General features: G+C 38.6%; 1 pseudogene; it reads right to left on the bottom strand.

The window, feature by feature from the left end:
* Positions 1-1,101: 1,101 nt before the first annotated feature.
* On the bottom strand, positions 1,102-20,010 carry LOC109446999 (large ribosomal subunit protein eL42; annotated as a pseudogene).
* Positions 20,011-20,512: the final 502 nt, after the last annotated feature.

Raw genomic sequence — 20,512 nt, 5'->3', positions numbered from 1 at the left:
GTCCTTATTTTACTTCTTTGCCTGGTTGACTCTTAGTCATTCTTTAAAGCCAAGCATTATTAGCCAACTCCCCTCCTCTCCATTCCTAAAATCACTGTCACAGCTCAGACCCTCAAAATTTCTTGGCTGAATGACTTCCAACACCTACATTCTTCAAGTCTCTAGGGTTGAAACATTTCAAATCCATCTTCCACCCACTAGCCAGAGTAATTCATTTAAAACACAAATTTGATCATCTTATCCCTAACTTGAGTTCTTAAAGTCTTTCCATCAACCACAAGTTAGAGTCTAAGCTCATTAACATAGAATATGAAAGTGGTTATTGAGCTTCTTCCTGCGTATGTCTCTGCCATTTCATCTTTCACCCCTTCTTTCCTGTTAGTTTTCCCTCTAGTGAGACCAAATTGCATGAGACTCCCTCTAATACACATTCTCTGCCCTTCTTCACTACCAAATGATTTTTCTTTTATATCTGTGCTTAAGGTGGTCTTGAGGAATCTTCCCTAACTGCCTCTCTTCAAGTATATGAAAATATTATATATAACATATACATTTAGGATAATGTATATTCCTTAATGTACATACAGAGGGTGCCAAAAAATGTATATACATTTTAAGAAGGGAAAAAACTGTATTAAAATTATGCTGATGGTAACCACTTGGAGTACCTCTTGTAATGGCAGACGTCAAACGTGACTTTATTCATCTTTTGTTATAGGTATATATTGAATATCACAATTTTAATACACTTTTTTCCTTTCTTAAAATGTGTATAGATTTTTTTGGCACCCTCTGTATTATAGGAATGCTTTGTATATACATATGTACATAATACCCTGTATATACATCATCATTTCTGCATTGACTGTGTTATTTTATGTTTATTAACTTTTATCTGTGCCCAATGAGATGATCATATTCTAAGGTCATGAACCAGGTCTCCTCAGTTCCTAACCTACTATATGGCACATTGTAATCTCAAAAAAAAAAAAAAAAAAATGTGTATTAAATGAAGAAGTAAAAGGAATACTAGAAATTCCCTTATTTTTTAAACATAAACTCAAGATTTTATTGTCTTCATAATAAAACAAAATATGAAGCTTAGAACTGGATCACTAGGCCCTTTCTTTCCTTATCCCCTCCCAGTTCAAATGCTGGCATCTCTAATAGCCAGAATTCTCTTAGATCAACAGCGGGGCTCAACACATTCAAGCCTCAGCACAATCTTTGTAGTTTTAGCCTTTTGGCAGAAAATTGGCTTAGTCTGCCCACTATAGCCACTCTACTTCCTGTCATAATGCCACTGTCCCTGTGCATACAGAGAATCCTTGCCCTTCTCATATTGTGTCACATTGTGGGGATGGTGCTTGCCACACTTCTCACAGAAAGTCCCGCAGGTTTTAGGAACGTCATGTTTGTGAGAGTGCTCTCGGCATGGAAAGGAAGAGCTACATAGATGTTAACTTATTTTAAAAATATTTTTCTCCACATAAATATTTCAATAACTGGGGGGTTGGTTGGGTTATTAAGCTCCTTTTTTTCATTGTCAACTCTCAAAGAGAAAAACCATCTGTCATCCACACGTCAGTGTGAATTACTTCAAGCTGCTGAATACCTGGCTTAGGTCGCAGGAGTTGAGAGGTTAACTGGAACAGAATAGTATACTTTTGTTATTCTTATTGGCTGCCCAGCACCTTTGAATACTCTTCTTATATTTGATGATTTCTGTACCCTATTAAATAGAAGTCAAGCTTCACTTTCTCAGTCTCTCTTGCGGTTAGGCTCCTCTAATCAAATGCAGTTGCACCCGATTTTGAAATGGAGCTACAGAAGTAAAGAAGCAGGCAAGACCCAGTTTAGCAAGAGTGAAGCAGGTGCCTTTGGATTCCTGGGGAACAGTAGCAGAGGTTCTACTTGGAGAGTCCATGCCCCACATTAGAATCAGTCGTAGAAGCTGTGATGGTTCTGCCATGTCATTTGGGCATTGGTCCTCCAAGCCTGGTTCTCTCACCTTCCAGAAGATTCTGTGTACTTAATGTCCTTTAATAAATTTCTTTTCTGCTTAAACTAACTAGAATATATTCCTACATGGCCTATCTACTATCATTGACTAATAGAAGCAGGAAGGAAGAAGGGAGTATTTATCATGGTGCTTTGGTGAGGACAAACCAGAAGAAGGACAGAGGACCTTAGACAGGGGAACAGCAGTATAAAGAACATGAATCCTTGGAGGAGCAGGGGTGAAGAAGCAAATATGAAGGAAAATGAGAATCACCGAATTTTGCCTACTTGGTGAATTTTGCCTACGGTCCTGGTAGGAGGCATTATGGACCTAAAAATAATTCTTTATCTGTCTCTTGTGAGCAAGGTGTATGCTGAGAATACTGATGTAACTATTGGTTTAGAAAGCTGCAACTTTAATCTTCTGCAATCTGCTCAAACTTCCTGGTCCAGTGAACCCCTGACTCTTTTAATGCAGATCAGTCTCTCTAAATAGGTACAGCTCTTTCCTATGTAGCTCCTGTCCCGCTTTCCATGAAGAAGAAGAAGAGAAGGATAGTAGGGAAGAAAAGCAGCAGCAGAAGCACAGTACGAAGAAAGGAAAGAAGGAGAATGGGGAGAACAGTGTGCGGAGAATAGACAATGCTGGGGAGAGTGAGATATGCAAATGTCCATTTGGAAAAGGAGCATCATACTTTTTCTCCTAACTACCTCTTCTCTTTTTAGCTTTCTTCTCCTTCTAAGATATTGATTCAGTGCTAAGGATTTTCCCATTTGAAAAGTCTTCCAGAACATATTTATTTGCAAATATTAAGGCTCTTCTATAAACGCTAACTTGATATAGACCATCTAAATAAATGTGGGATTTTCCTTTTTGGAAAGTACATTCATTTATCCAACAAATATTTATTGAGACCCTTTATGTGCCAGGCATTAAGCTTGGGAGCAGTGCTGAATAAGATAGATAAAGGCCCTTGGGAGCTTTCATTAGTATTGAGCTCATCTATACTCTCATGTTTCATAATCTATTAAAATAAATGTCCTTTCTTGAAATCATAGCAGTGGTAAAATGGCAGATTAAAGTGTCTATCTCAAGGTTACATACAAGTGGGTGCTTAGTATAATTGCTTTGTAATGATAAAGTAATGATACTATTAAAACTCTGAGTATAGGCAGAGCAATTTTTGAACTTTATAAGGCAATGGAAAAAATAAATTTTTATCAAGAATATTATAAAGAGCTATAAATCAATCAATTGGGGCCTACTAGATAGACAAATAGGTATATTTAATCTGTGCGTATACTATTAGTGTTATTGAAGATACTTCTTACCTGCTGCTGATGTTTCTTCCATTTGACAGGAGCCCATTAGTATATATATCAGTATAGTGCTTCTGATCTCCTGCCAACTCTGCACTCATTCCACCCTGGGGGTGACGTTTGAAAAAAGAAACTGGGCATGAACACCTCAGCTTCTTCCTCTTGGGATAGAGCTGAAGAGAGAGAAGAAAGAGTGTGCGTTTATCTCCCTGCTTTTCTAGGAACAGGCACGCCCATGCTGGGGGCAAAGGAGGGTTCTGCCCAGTTCTGGCACTGCCTGCAACTGGGTAGGTACGTCTGAACAATCCTGGACTCAGTATTAGGAAGCCCACTTGATCAGACATCAGCCCTCAACCTAACTTTTATACATAATAAAAGTGATTTATTTTGACTCCCTCTGTCTTACTCGTATGTCTTATTTTCCCATAGATTTAGAAATCAGATGAGGAAAAAGGGCTAATTATTGGCCTTTCAAGTTAAATAACAATTGTCCCAACAATTAAGTAAAGAAAAATGTAAGACAATGGAAAGAGCCCAAGCTCTGACATCAGCCCTGAATTTTGAATCCTGGCTGTGAGGTCTTGGTTAAGACACCTACTCTCGGAGAAATCTCATTTCTTCTTTGGTACCTGAGAATACTATGTCTAGTACTATTGCAAAGATGAAAGATAACATATTAAAGTACTAAGTACAATGACTGGCATTTAATAAACAGAAACTTGTGGTGGTGGTGATGGTGGTAGTGGTGGTAGTGGTGATTTGGGGTACCCATCACTGGGATAGTTACAAAAGTATTTCTGCTTTCATGAAAACTTATCTCTTTTAGGATAACATTAAACTTTTTATGTTTAATTTTTTTATGAATTATCTAAAAAAATTCATTTCTCATATACAACATTGCATGCTTTAAAATAATTTGGTCACTCAATAATTTCTTTGGAATTCAGGAGAGATAATGAGGCCAATTGGAGTGAATGTGGTTATTTCCAGTTTATTAATCAGTTTTGATTATCATAGAGAAAAACTTTGCTAGTAATAAGGTTTTCCTTTAAGTCAGGCACGATGAGAGGAGTGCTGGGAAAGAACAAATCAGGCATGTTACTTTTGTAGACTATTTTTGTCCCCTCATTTTTAAAGTTAATGTTCCATGTATGGAATTGTCTGTGAGTCAACATAAGATATTTGCTTTTTTTCCCCTCATAGGCATCTTTCTGAACATAGTTTTATCATCCTTGCCTATCTCTGCTGATTTCAATTCATCACTGGCAAAGGTGTGGAGTGTTTTGTGGTTGGATAACAGATTTATGAAAATAATCCAGATATGTTTCTATTATTTTTCTGATGCATGCTTTCCAAGGTTCATTAGGTTTAGAGATTTTCATGTTTAGCTCAAATAAATAAATAAAAACTCCTATATCAATTTGTGACCTATAACTACTGAAAAATAACATAAATTGATTTAATTTAGATTATGCTATTTGTTATGAGGATATTCTTTTCATATTTTCTTAGCTGTCCTGCAAGCTTATATTTAGAATATTTTCTCTGCAAACCGATTGTTTAGGTATAAAGCAGGTAAGAATTTTCCTTTTGTCTGTTAGTGCTTTCATAATTTATATCATTCTTAGACAAAATCTACCCATCAGCAGCAGAACAAATAAAACTAGAATTAAAAAAAATGAAATAAATTTTTTGTGCTCACAAGTGGAAACCATGTGTTTTTGCAAAGCACTAATGAGCAGTTTCTAGATTATAAGAACTCCATGGTTTAGCATTCTATTATGGAGGGGTCATAGAAGGAGCCAGACTATGCAGACGGCGTTCTTTTGGATGAGAGAATTCAACCAAAATGGAAGTCATGAGAATACATCAAATGCGTCAAATAAATGACTGAAAACATATATCTGGTCAATTCAGATGACCAGGGATACTTTAGTAATTGAATTCAGTTTGATTTTTGACACTGGCATAATAAAATCAAGTGATTTTTTTTCTCCCTACTCTTGAGCAATTTGCCTAAACAAAATGTTCTCTTATTGGCTCCCAGGTTTTCAGACTGCTTTGTCTCTAGCATTTTCTCTAGTTTCTCCCTATGGGGAATGACATATTTACTGAACTTATTTAGCTGAATATGTTAATTAGAACTCTTCTTGTGGCAAGCATCAAAAACTTAACTCAAAATGGCTTAAGCAAAAATGAGACTTTACTGGCTTACGTTAGTCAGAGATAGACAACTTTAGGTATGGCTGGATGCAAGTACTCAAACCAATGCTGTTCAATATAAATGCAATAAAAACCACAAATATGAACCACATATGTAATTTAAAATACTCTATTAGCCACACAAAAAAGGAAAAACAGGTGAAATTATTTTTTCTAATGTATTGTATTTAGCCCAATATATACAAAATACCATTCCAACATGTAATTAATAGAAAATATTAGTGAGAAATTTTACATTCTTTTTTTTTAAACTTTTATTTATTTTAAGTATGTTTTTCCAGGACCCATCAGCTCCAAGTCCAGTAATTGTTGCAATCTAGTCGTGGAGGGCGCAGTTCACAGTGGCCCATGTGGGGATGGAACAGGCAACCGTGGTGTTAATGAGCATTGTGCTCTAACCAACTGAGCTAACCGGCCGCCCCAGAAATTTGGCATTGTTTTATTCACACTAAATCTTTGAAATCAGCGTGAATTTAGACTTCTAGCACATCTCAATTTAGACTAGCCACATTTTAAGTGCTGACTAGCCATGTGTGGTTAGTGACTACCATATTGGACAGTGCAGGTTAAAACAATGCATTAGGAAGGTATGTCTTGCTATTGCTCCACTCTGCTTTCCTCTCTGTTGGCCTTAGCATGCAGCTTAGTCTGACTAACTTCCCAGTTATTCTCAGTTTTCAGTTTTACATATTCTGTCTATGGTGATCTTTTCTCCTTATTTACTAGCAACATAATAGCATGTAGTAGTGTTTGAATGGGTGTTCTTTATCATAAAGATTCTAAGGGAAAGGATATACCAGTACAAATTCATTATTATTAAGGGAAAACTCAGGTACTAATCCACATAGAAGGTATGATTTCATCAACTCCCCACTCAGACTCCTGTCCAGGATCTTTCTTTCAGATGTAGAAAGTACACAAAAAGTTGGTTTTTTTGTGTCATCTGCACAATAAAAGAGCATCATTTATGGAACAGTAGAACTATGTCTACATTTAGAGGGAGAATGTTATTTTTTATATTTGTTCTATCTCAAGAGAATTGGGGAAATTTTTTTCTTTAAAGATTTGAAATATAACACATGGAACAGTGAACTCCAAAAGGGAAAAACACTGGAATGAGAGTTGGGGAGTCTAGAATCAGAGCAGTAATAGATGCTAACATCTGTGTTAGGTGCTGTACTAAGCACTTTATATACAATATCTATTTAGTCCTCATATAACTCTATGATGTTTTTACCTCTTGTGTGATTATAATTCCAATTTTATAGATAAAGCTACTGAACTTTAGTGAAATTAAAAAAAATTTCCAATGTGATAACATAAGAATGTCTCAGTGCTGACCCCAAGTTCTTAATTATTATGCTGTAAAATCCTCTAGTTAATGTGATGTCTTTTAAAATGTGTAAGGAGACTCAGAGTACAGCTCTGTCTAACTAGAGAAAGAACAAGGATTCAGCAGAGAAAAGCTTTTAAAATGGATGGAATCTACTCAGCCAACCTTAATATGTAGTAGTTGATTTTATTATATATGGATTTGAATGATAGCCAGATCCACTGCTTGATCGTACCAATACAAGAGGGTTGCAAATAGAGTTCAGGTTTCCCCAGTGCTGTTAATACACCAGGCATTATTCATTGTGGTAAAGAAAAATGAGAAATTATGAGGGAGGAGGAGGTTGGAGGGATATGGAATAGGAAGTGGATAACAAGTAGTTATCTAATAGATTCCAAATAATACTACTAATAATTATAACAACAATAGCAAAAATAGCTAATATTGTTGAGCACTTACTATGTGTCAAGTCCCTGAATTATTTAATTTTGTCCTCCCAACAATCTATAAAGTAGGTACCATGTTGCTCTCATTTAGGTTCCCTGACTTTAGGAAATAATGGATAAACCATCTTATTAGAAATCTCCAGCTTGCTCATCATTTTCCTTGGAAAGTTCTTCCATAGTGCTCCTGGATAATTTTTATTGTTCCTTCTTCTTTGGAAGCTCTCCTTCTTTGGCTTCTATGGCATCACATCTCTTCTTTCTCCTCCTAAGCCCATTGCCCTTTCTTCCTACCATTTTCCTTGCTATTCCTTCTCCACTTCTCTTTTTTAAAATTTGGTTTCTGCCCTCAGCCTTTTCTTCTTTCTCTCAGTTGACAAATTTTCTCTACTCTCACACCTCAAGTAACATCTACTTTCATACCTTGAATGTCCATGTAGATGGCGGTGATTCTAAAGTTGGCCCACTGGATGGACATTTCTGCCTGAATACCCTACAGACAACTTTGAACTCTGTGCAAAACTGAATTCTTTACTTTCTCTGTAAATCTCTTCTTCTTCTTATGTGCATTTACTCAGTCAATGTTATACACCATCTTCCACCCAGTTTCCCAAACCAGAAATTTGGGTATCATCTCTAGCACCATTCTGTCCCTCGTCTCCCATAGCCAATTAATAGCAGAGCCAACTCTACCTCCTAATTACCTCTCAAATTGGACCACCTCTCTTCATTTTCACCACCGCTACCTTAGCTCAGGTACTTTTCTTTTCTTACTTAGTGTGATAGAAACCGCTAGTTGTCCTCCAGAAAATTCATTATCCTTTTCTTGATGGTCATAAACTCCTGTTTTTTAACTGGGAATATGGCCTCAAAGAATAAAAACTACATTTCTCAGCTATCCTTGTAGCAAGGCAATAGTCATGTGTCTCAGTTTGGCTAATGATATATGCACAGAAGTGATGTGGATCTTCCAAAGTGATGTGGACCTTCCAGATCATAAACTTAAAGGGAAATATATCCCTTCTCCATTCTTCTGTCTTTCAGGCTGTAACACATATGTGGTAGTGGTGAACTAGCTTGAAACATGCAGAGGAGGGCAACACCTGAGAGTCCATGGCCTGGATTGCTCTACCAGCCTTGAATTGCTTATGCCCAGACTAAGTGTGGAATAAAATTTTATCTTGTGCCTGTTATGTGAGTTTCTATTAGAGTAACCAGGTCTATAGACTAATATCCTTGGATTAATACATCAGCCATTTGATTGGTCTTCTTGCCCCCACCTTTAACTTCTCTTCAATCTGTTTTCTTCACTAAAGTCAGAGTAATCATTGATCAGACTGTTCCCTGTCATCCTCTACTTTCCCATGCCATTTCTTTCATTGTGTGCTTTATATGCCATAGCCTGCACACCAACCCTTCATTATGTTGACTTCTGCTTTATCTCTCCAGTCTCACTTATCATTCCCTACCTTGTATGCCAAGCTCAAATCACATAGAACACAGAATAAGCTAAGCTCTCGTACCTCAGTGCATCTGTACATGCTATTTACTCTGCCTGGATGCCCAGTTCCACCCTTATTAGTTCCTCTGCCTGGCTGGTTTCTCCTTGTCCTTTAGGAAGCAGATCACCTCCTCTTGGAAGTTTTTCTTGCCCACCCAAGAATTGGTTATAGTTCCCTCTGAAGTATTCTGTGCATACTTTTATCAAAGAATTGCTTGTTTACTTCCCTCCCTCCTTCTTCCCTATCAACTTCCTGGAGAGCAAGGATTATTTTCTCCTTAAGTGTATCCCATACCTTAGCATAGACCCTGCCATGCATGAACATTCAAAAGATATTTATTCAGTGAGTGGAGAAGTCAGTGAATGAATGGATTCCACGGAATCATGAAAAAAGCATTTGAATGGACTACAGAGATCTGCATTTTGTACCTGGCTCTGCCAGGTCCTGGATGGTTTTAGTTGAAATCATTTTGCTCCACTTCAATTGAGCTGGATAAGTTCTCAGTTTCCTTCCAGGTCTATGATTTACAAATACATTATACAGGGATAAGTAACAGTATGCACACTTATAGAGCTGACAACCTTAAGGGGCTGGCTAAGTAATTCTTGTACTAAAAAATGTACTTTGAAAAAAAAACCATGTCAAATAAAAGTGAACTTTTACAGCAATATTTAAGTTCTTCCTACTGAGAGCTTTTAAACAATTTTTTTTTTTTGTAGAATCAATTATTTCACAAAATATGTAAGACATACCTATTGTTCTCTCTGTTTGAGAAGTAGAGAATGTGAAATTCAGTGATATTAGGTGAAAGGGTTTCCTGGACCTAATTCCTCTGTGTGTGTGTGTGTGTGTGTGTGTGTGTGTGTGTGTGTGTGTAGGCTTCTCAACACCAACAAGCAATTCTCAGGTACCAGCAGGGTGTCCAAGAATCCAACTCAGTTCTGACGCTGTCTACCTGGAGAGAAAAACAGATTCCACAGGTAAAGGGCTCAGTCCCACAAGACCACCTTCTACTGCAGACACCACTTAAAAGCTGAGGTTGTTACCAGTCTTTTTGACTAGCTATAAATCAGAGGTTCCAACAACCCCCTTCTTGGGTTTGATTAATTTGCTATAATGGCTCATAGAACTGAGGAAAACCCATTTACTCACTGGATTCCCGATTTATTACAAAGGATGCAAATCAACAGCCAGATGAAAAGATATATAGGGCTAGGTCCCAAACAAAGGAGCTTTTGTCTTTGTGGAGCTTAGGGCCCGGCATGGTGGCAAGTGAAAGCGGTCTGGTTTTCCAATGTGGACGCTCTCTGAACCCACTCCTTTTGGGTTTTTATGGAGAATTCATGACATTGGCATGGTTGACTCATTGGCCACTGGTGATTGATTCAACCTCTGTTCCCTTTCTCCTCCCTATAAGTCAGTGGGTGGGACTGGAAGTTCCAATCCTCTATTCATGGTTGGTTCCTCCCGAAACAAGCCCCAATTCTTAGGTGCTTTGCAAAAGTCACCTTCATTAACATAAACCCAGTTGTGATAGAAAGGTCTTGTCACAAATAACAAGACACCCATTTCACCTTTATGGCTCGGAAACATTTTCAGGAGCTGAGGACAATGGGCCAAATATTATATCAAAAGATGCTCCCATTGCTTTTATCACTCAGGAAATTGCAAGTGTTTGGGGAGTTATGAGCCAGGAACTGTGGATAAAGACTAAGAAATACATTTTGGTAGTCTGCATAAATAAATAAATACATATCTATATAGATATATAGATATATCTATATTTCATATATATATTTATATCTTATAAACAACAATATTGCATTAGGTAATTTATTACAGCCAGCAGTAGAGACAAAAGCCGAGTCAGAATCTGATTAAAAATTGTCTTAATAGTGTCAGGAAGAGGGAGAATTCCCCCCACTACCCTTCTTTAGTTCTTACAACTGAACTAACAATAAAATTGACACAAGACCAGATTAACAGGAGAAAAAACAATTTAATATGTGCTCACAGGAGAATCATAAATGATGTTCAGAGAAATGATGAACCAGAGAGTGTTTTACTTTTTAAACAGAGAAATATTAAATTTTGGTGAATTGATAGGACAGAAAAAAAAATGTGCTCATTAGAAAGGAATCTAAGCAAGGTTTGGGTATTCATTAGTGAAGAATCTACACGAAGTTTGGGCTTGGGAAATAAATTAATAAAGCGGCAATAAGTTTTGTTTATACAGGCTCTTCAGCCATGTGATAAGGCTATCTAGGCGATCCTGGAGCAGGGAAGGCACCTTTTACAGGACAGATTTATTTCCTGTATTCAAAGAGACAAGGGAGGGCCAAGGTATGCTCTGGCACTGGCTGCTTGTCAGGTAACTATTTCAAAGTAATCAGTATACCATTATGGGATATTTTGGGGGACCTGTCTTTGGCCCCAAGAATAGAATATCCCACCTATTGTAGAACAATTGTGTGATATTACAGAGCTAAAACAATAAAGAAAGCAATGAACTTTAAAACAAATTGCAGATATGTTAAAACAGCAAATATCAAAGCTAAGGGGTAGGATGATGTTCTATTTTAGAATCACGTAATTATGGCGTTTGGCAGCATTCTTAAGGGGTAATCTACTTTTTCCTTACCTTTAAGCAAGGCTATATCTAGTAGTCCCCAAAAACAGCAAGTTATGCAGTTCTCTAAAATATTTAGAAAAATAATATTCTACAACTGTTTTTCACACGTGCGCCAATACCATATGATACTGATAACAGAGAATTTCTATTTACCTTAACAATCATCTAATTTCATCACCTTTATTTTATAGCTGAGGAAAAAGGGGCCCCAAAACGTTATCATTTGCTCAAAGTTGCATAGTAATATTGTGGCAAAGCCAGAACTAAAACCTCAGTCTTTCTGATTTCCAGTCCCCTGCTCCAACTGTGTCTAGAGGGATTGTGACCTTCAGGACCTTTCCCATTTCACTCTCAATGTCTCTTGGTAAGTTTTCAACATTGTTCCTGGCGCCCTAGCCAAGGCCTCATCTTTTAGTTCATAGGCTGAACCTGTTCTAGCAATGATCCTGTACAGCCAAGATTGCCATTCTTTCCTAGTTGAGGTAGGCAGAATTTTTTTTTTTTTTAGATTTTATTGGGGAAGGGGAACAGGACTTTATTGGGGAACAGTGTGTACTTCCAGGTCTTTTTCCAAGTCAAGTTGTTGTCCTTTCAATCTTAGTTGTGGAGGGTGCAGCTCAGCTCCAGGTAGGCAGAATTTTAAGGCCTCCAAAATTCCTGCCCCTGGTGTACATGTTTTGTGTAAGTCCTCCCTAGCTGTGTGGGTGGGACATGTGCATAAGATGAAATAGTTGCCCCCTTGATAGGTTTCATTATGTGAAAAATATATGATGGTGGTCACCTTTGGTTATATAGTGATAGGAAACAAATATGTCAGCATTACCTGGTTATATTTAGTGAGAAAATGGAATGCTCTCTGAATGGAGCTCCCTCAATTTCCCTTATTTTCACCTCTAAAATGCTGTATTGTTTTTCATCTTTTTCTTTCCTCCCGAGGTAGGAGATGAAAAGTACCTCTTTCCCTCAAGGTTATCAAAAGTGTCTGTCTCCTATTTTCAATTTTTCCATCTCCAATTAGTCCTTCCACACAACCTACAAACATGTGGGTTCTCCTACCTGACAGAACCTTTTCATGACTCAACTTTTTTGAACTTTGGTGCTTCTTCCTTTCTCTGTATCAGACCTGTTTATTCCGGATCTACCCTACTGTTCCTAAAAAACACTAAGGTCAGCTGGGCCCAGATCCAGAATCAATAATCCCCAGCAGGTTTCAGATCCTAGCCCATGGAAATCAAATAAGAACATCACAATAGGGCACCGTTGACATTCGTTCCAAGTGGGCCCTTGACCCAGCATTTCCTCTACTTGCTTTATTTCCTTAACCCTTGGCTGCTAAGATCATTTAGTCTGGTTACACGATAGGATCATTCTCTGAGATTTCAATTCTCGTTCTTCTCTAATCAGCAGTTGTCATCTCCCTTCTGACATACTAATTTAGGCCTTTTTCTTTCCATTTTTTCAACCTAGAAAGAATGATATAATGAACCCCAGCATTCTTATCACCCAGCTTCAACAATTAACAGCATAAACTCAATGTTGGATTATTATTTTGTGGGTGTGACAAAAACACATAACATTAAATTTACCTTCTTAACCATTTTTAAATGTAAAGTTCAGTAGTGTTAAATGTATTCACATTGTTGTGCAACAGATCTCTGGAACGTTTTCATTGTTTAATATTGAAACTATACCAAACATTAGTCATGTTGGGTTATTTTTTAAATAAATGTCAGACCTTGTATCATTTAATTCATGAATAGTTCAGCATGTATCTTCAGGGAATAAAGGCCTAGTTCTCTCTTTTGATATAACCACAAAACCCTTATCACACCCTATCAAGGTTTCAACAGGATGACACAGTCAAGATAAGATAACTGTAGGAGGGTTTATTTCAAAGTTTGTTGGTATAGAGAAACCACAAGGTAGTACAGTAACCTAGGATTAGTGGCTAAGTTGGTACTACTACCTCCAGGCCCATATGGATAAGGGGAAGGAGTGGTTACCAGAACATGGAAGGAGACAGAGTCTAGAGAGTTGGCTGGCTGCTTTGAGAGAAGCAATGTCCTTTGGTCAAGAGACACAGCAAGCAAGAAGTGAGCTTGTAGGGAGGGAGGCAGGGGAATAATACCCTGACATTACTTTCCTCACTCTCTTAGTTCTCTTGCCAGTATTTCTCACTGGCCAAGTCCATCTAATAGCTACAGGGCATGCGAGACCTGCTGATACAGTTCATATAGATAAGCCTTCTGGAGCAGAAAGCAGGGTGGAGAGTGTATTTGGAGGAACAAATGAAAGATATCCAGAAAATAATAATTCTTAGTATCACTTAATACCCAGTCAGTGATCGGAATTTGCTGACTCACAAATGCCTTTTATTTTATAGTTGGTTTGTTTTCTTTGGACCCCCCCAAAACTCCATACGCTGTATTTAAGTTGGTACATGTGATGGTTAATTTTATGTGTCGATTTGACTGGGCCACAGGGAGACCAAATATTTGAACAAACATTATTTTTTTGGTGTTTCTGTGAGGGTGACTTTGGATGAGTTTAATATTGAAATTGAAAGACTGAGTAAAGCAGATTACCCTCCCTAATGTGGGCAGGCCTCATCCAATCAGTGGAAGGTTTGAATAGAACAAAAAGGCTGACCTTCCCCTGAATAAGAGAGAATTCTTCCCATACAATGACCTTCGGGAAGAGACATCAGTTTGTTTCTACCTTCAGATAACTCGAAATGAAATATCAGCTCTTCCTGGATCTTGAGCCAGCTGGCACTGGGACTGGAACTACATTCTCAGCTCTCCTGGTTCTCATGCCTTCTGACTTGGACTAGAACGGCATCATCCGCTCTCCTGAGTTTCCAGCTCGCCAACTACGGATCTTGGGACTTAGCCTCCATATTTGCTTGAGCCAATTCCTTATGATAAATCTCTATCCTATTGGTTCTGTTTCTCTGAAGAACCCTGACTAGTATAGTATGTCTCAAGTCTATTTTATTCTCTTTTTTAATGATGGCTTTATTGAGATATGCTACAATAAGTATATTTGATCTTTGTCTCTGATTCCTAACACAGATCTTCTAAAGGCATTAGAATTTCCTGAGTGATTGAGGTGATAGGTACATCTTATGTTATGTGTAACAACCACCTCTCAACCCTGTCTGAATTTATGTAAATGAGGTGACTCTTGGTAGGCCCTTAGATAGCTTCAAGATGGTGGCTGGTTGCCAGAGGAACCAACCATGTGGTTAGAGTGTTGGAATTTGCAGCCCCACCCACAGACCTCTATAGAGAGGAGGGGTTGGAGATTGAGTTCAATCACCAATGACCAATGATTTAGTCAATTGTGCTTACATAATGGAACTTCCACGAAACCCCCTAGATGGTAGGGTTTGGAGAGCGTCTGAGTTGGTGGACACATTCATGTGCTGGAAGACTGGTGCACCCCAAATCCACAGGGACAGAAACTCCTGTGCTGGGACTCTTCTTCACCTCACCCTAAGTACCTCTTCATCTGGCTGTTCATTCCCATCCTTTATAATGAACTAGTGATAGTAAGTAAAGTGTGTTCCTGAGTTCTATGAGCCATTCTAACAAATTATGGAATCAGAGAAGGGGATTGTGGAAACCCACCGAATTTATAGCTGGTTGGTCAGAAGTAGAGGTGGCAACCTGTGACTTGCAACTGGCATCTGAGGTGGGGGCAGTTTTGTGGGATTGAACCCTTAACTTGTGGGGTCTATGCTAATGCCAGATAGTGTAGAATTGAATTGTAGGTCACCCAGTTGGTGTCCAGAGTTGGAGCATTGGTAGGTGTGGGGAAAAAAACTCCATATTTGGTGTCAAAAGTGTTGTATAAAAACTGTTCAAGATATGATTCATATACCATATAACTTACCCATTTAGAGTGTACAATTTATAGCTTTTAGTATTTTCAGAGTTGTACAACCATCACAGTTAATTTTCATCACTGACAATTAGCAAATGACATTAGCAGTCATCTCCCAGTCTCCTTTTCTCCCAGCCCCTGGAAACCATTAATTTACTTTCTGTCTCTATGGATATCTATTGTGGACATTTCATATAAATGGAATCACATGACTTCTGACCTTTTGTGTCTGGCTCCTTTCACTTAGCATGTTTTCAAGGTCCATCCATGTTGTAACACGTATCAGTACTTTTTTTTTATTGTTGAATAATATTCCATTGTATGGATACACCATATTTTATCCACTCATCAGTTGATGAGCATTTAGGTTTTTCCACTTTTTGGCTATTATGAATAGTGCTGCTATAAACCTCCACGTATAAGCTTTGGGTGGACACATGTTTTCATTTCTCTTGAGTATGCATGTAGGAATGGAATTGTTGGGTCATAGGGTAACTATGTTCAACCTTTTGATGACCTGCCAGACTCTTTTCCATACTGGCTGTACCACTTGACATTCTTACCATCAGTATACAAGGATTCCAGTTTCTCTACCTCCTCATTACTTATTAATATCTGTTCTTTTGATTCCAGTCATCCTAGTGGGTATGAAGTGGTATCTCAATGTGGTTTTGATTTGCATTTCCCTGATAAATAATAATGTTGAACAACTTTTAATATGCGTATTGGCCATTTACACATCTTCTTTACAGAAATGTCTACTCAAATTGCCCACTTAAAAACTGGATTATTTCTCTTTTTATTATTGACTTACAAAAGTTGTTTATATATTCTAGATACAAGTTTCTTATCAGATACATGATTTGCAAAATGTTTTTCTATTGTTTATTTTTTCACTTTCTTGATAGTGGTGTCTTCTGAAGCACAAAAGTTTTTAATTTTGATGATGTCCAACTTACCTTTTGTTGCTTGTGCTTTTATTCTATTTTTAACCTTTGAAACAATTCCTTGCCATTTATTTTATTGAAAGAACCAGATCATTGTGTTCTGTAGAATTTCTCATATTCTCCTTTTTGCTCATTGCAATCCTAGAGTGTTGCTTAATATGTTTCTTCATCTTTATATTTTCTATAAACTGATAATTAGATTTACAGCCTTGATCAAATTTGGGTTCAAATTTCTAACAGGAATGTTTCATATGTGGTGCTGTATATATTCTAAATATCTCTATATCACGTGAGAAGGAACATAGGAACTAGTTGACTCTTTTTTATTTGTGAAGTTAAGATTGATCAGTGGGTTCCATTCTCATAAGTCTGAACCAACCATATAAAATTCCTCATCAGGCTTTTATGTAATGACTTATCTGCTATAATCTGTGGATCAGTGCTGTCCAATAGAGCTTTCTAAGATGATGGAAATTTTTTATCTGTACACTGTCCAAGTAGCCTCTAACCACATGTGGCTATTGAGTACTTGAAATATGCCTAATAGAACTCAAAAATGAATTTAAAACTGTATTTAATTTATTTAAATTTAAATGGTCATATGTGGCAAGTGGTTACTGAATTGGACAGTACAGGTCTAGGTTAATTATTTCACCAGATGCTGCGTCACTTCTGCATTTGTTAGCTAGAATTCTTCTAAAAGAACTTTCCCTCATCAAATATGACTACCTGGAAATACAGCTCATTCAGGAAAAACATATTATGTCTGGGCTGTTCTTTAAGTGAGCACTGAGTTTGCATTACAGGCTATTTTGATGGGGGTTGCCTGGCCTTTTGGCCCTTCCTAGCTCTGTAAAGCAGCAGAATCATGAGGGGTAAATAGACTCTATACTGGTAGGATTGCAATTGTAGTTTCTGCATCACTTTCATGGGGGCTGTAACAGATACTTTGGGTGCCACATGTTTCTTCCCCACAGCTTATCTGTGATTTTAGCTGCAGCTGTGGTGGCCAGTTATATACATGGATGGCTTCCCACCTGAAGTACTTACTATATCTCTCAGCTTTTTGTAGCATGGATTGTGGAGGTAACGTCCCCAGGATCAGCCTTCAACCAAGGGGTTTAGAAGTCATTAGCTAAATACTCAACCTCAGGGGGACAATTCTGTGTTGCATATTTCAGAGGGTTGCAGGTAGGATTGGGCCTCATTGCCCACAGTGGTAACACCTCCACGACACACCCTTTACTAACTTTCTCTCCTGTGCCACTCTCTCTATTCCCTCATTCCAGCTTCGTAGGATCACTCCCTAATAAACTACCTGCTTCTAAGTCCTTGTCTCAAGCACTGCTTTCTGGGAAACATAAATTAAGGCAAGATATCAAAATATTTTAGTTCATGGCATTTATTCACTCATTAAAAACATTTACTGAGTGGTTATAATGAGTCGGGGAGTGTATTAAATGCTGGAAATACAAGATGCTTGAACAGGAGATCAAGTCTAATGGGGTACACAGATTAATAGGCATTAGTTGAACAGTGTAGTAAGCAATATAATAAACGTGGGTGCTATTAGTTGTAATGTGTGGGCAGGTTTGGGATCCCTGCATTGTCCCTTGCAAAAGTCACATTTGCTAGGTCAAGGAAGACAAAAGGATCCGTAGGTTGGACTTTGTGCCCAACTCCTAGATTTCAGTTTGGGATTGAGGTAAGCCCAAGTGGCATGTCCCAGTCCTTCCTTCCGCTGGACTACTCTTATTTGGCCTTCATAGAGCCTTCCAGTGGGGGGAGCCGCACGTCAATCTTATTGCATGAATCCAGTGGTGCTTCATAAAAGCCCAAGCTTGAAAAAAGGAACCACTCCCTATCCCCGCCAAAACACCCAAAGAGAACACATTCTCTTGCGAAGCCAAAACTTTATCCCTCATGACACAAAAACCCTTGCCCCTTTGTACCATGGCCTTAGAACCTTGATCTTGCCACAACCATTATCACTAGTGCTATATTAAAGGAGGAAAGTTGAATTCAATAAAAGATATAATGTAAAACTATATGACCCCCCTTTTTTCCTGCTGTACCCTAAATCTTCTGCTTGAAGGACTTTAGAACCCTGTGTATATCTAATGAGAAAACTGTCCTGAGGCTTTCGTGCCTAAAACTCACCATTTTGACGCTACTCTGCCAAATCAGTCCTGGCCCTGGGTAAGTAGTTTCTTTGCCAGTATCTTCAATGGGAGACTTGGGTTCTGAATCCGTCAATGGCTGAGCCATTGATGCTCTAGAGTTCCAACCAGTCTCCATAAAGTTTTTTTTAAAGATTTTATTGGGAAGGGGAACAGGACTTTATTGGGGAACAGTGTGTACTTCCAGGTCTTTTATCCAAGTCAAGTTGTTGTCCTTTCAGTCTTAGCTGTGGAGAGCGCAGCTCAGCTCCAGATCCAGTCGCCGTTTCTAGTTGCAGGGGGCATAGCCCACCATCCCTTGCGGGTGTCGAACCGGCAACCTTGTGGTTGAGAGGACGCACTCCAACCAACTGAGCCATCCGGGAGCTCAGCGGCAGCTCAGGTCAAGGTGCCTTGTTCAATCTTAGTTGCAGGGATCCCTTGCGGGACTCGAGGAATCCAACTGGCAACCTTGTGGTTGAGAGCCCACTGGCCCATGTGGGAATCAAACCGGCAGGCAGCCTTTGGAATTAGGAGCATGGAGCTCTAACCGCTTGAGCCACCGGGCCGGCCCCTCCATAAAGTTTTAACAGGGTTAAACATGGAGTTAAAAGTCCATCTAATTTTTCACCACCTTATAACAAAAGAACAACCTGGTGATGATCTAGTCTTCAATTGATGGTGAGAACTGATGCTATTTAGAACTTGTATGTAGAATCCTGAATTTTTCCTGTTAGTACTTAACATACTTTTTACTTGCTTATCTCTTCAACCAGATTCTAAATTCTTTGAGGACACAAATAGTGTCTTATTTACCATTATATTTCTAGGGATAGCATTGGTTGACTAAATGAAGGCACATATCAGGTAAGATTCTTTTAGTTGTTAATGGCAGAAAAAGCCCAACTCAAATTAGTTTAAGCATAAACCACAAACCAAAACCAAACAAACCTCAGCATATTATTAGTTCATGGACCTGCAAAGTCCAAGCTCAGCTCCTTATAACATTAAGACCTTCCTCATTTCCATTTTTTGCTCTCCTCTGCTATTTGACTTCACTCTCAGGCAGGCTTTCTTTTGATCATGGGCTCCAGGTAGCAAATGTAATTTTCAGTTCTGATTTGGCCCAATTGTCTTGATTTACATGCCTATCTCTAAACTAGTTCAGAAGTCAGGGGAAAGTGCTGCTCTGCTTGCCCAGGCCTAGGCCACACACTCATCCTTGAAACTGGGAGGAGAGGGATCAGCTCTATGAAATATGGTGGACTGAGACCTGTGTGTGTGTTCAGGGGGTAGTGTGGGGAAGCATGGATGCTGGTCAGCCAAAGCAATTCCACTCTTACTGACTTTGCTGAGCTCTGCACATTTCCCTGAAGTTGGACCCCTGTGGGACATGGATATTTGCCCACACTGGACTTACCTGTGACTGTCCGCTTTTCCGCAGCGGTGGGGGCCACCATATGCACTTGGAGTATTCCCCAGACTCTGTCTACCTCACGTACAGCTTCATCCTGCAAGTCCTCTTCCTGCTGTAAATGTTCCCAGCAAGCTGCACAGTGCATGCAATGTCCTTCCAGACACTTTGGCAACTAGTGAGTCATGTATACAAAGAACTATTCAAAACAGAATGTAGTCAGTTCACTAAGAGAGTGGTTAAAAGATGTTTGGAGAGCAGAGATAAAGGCATACAACATCTGGCTGGGAGCTTGAGAGCAGACAACCAATTCAGGGACTATCAAGCACCCAGGACAAGCTTAAGTGTAGGATGAATAAGGATAATAACAGTGATAATAACAGCAATGGATTCATATAATACTTACCATATGCTAGTCCCTGTTCTAAGAACTTCACATGAATTAACTCAATGAATCCTCACTAGACTCTTTCAAGTAGGTATAATTATTTCCCCCATTTTAGAGTTGAGGGTAAGTAATTTGCCCAAGGCCACATAGTAAGGCAGTAGCAGAATGGGATTGGGTTCCTGTCACAGAGGATCTAAAGGCCAGGATACAGTGTCAGCCTTGACTTACAGCTCTTTGAGTAGCTGTTTCATCTTTCCCAATG

The sequence above is a fragment of the Rhinolophus sinicus genome, linkage group LG06 (genome assembly GCF_036562045.2).
Source record: "Rhinolophus sinicus isolate RSC01 linkage group LG06, ASM3656204v1, whole genome shotgun sequence".
Lineage (NCBI taxonomy): Eukaryota > Metazoa > Chordata > Mammalia > Chiroptera > Rhinolophidae > Rhinolophus > Rhinolophus sinicus.
This window is presented reverse-complemented; position numbering and strand designations above follow the sequence as displayed.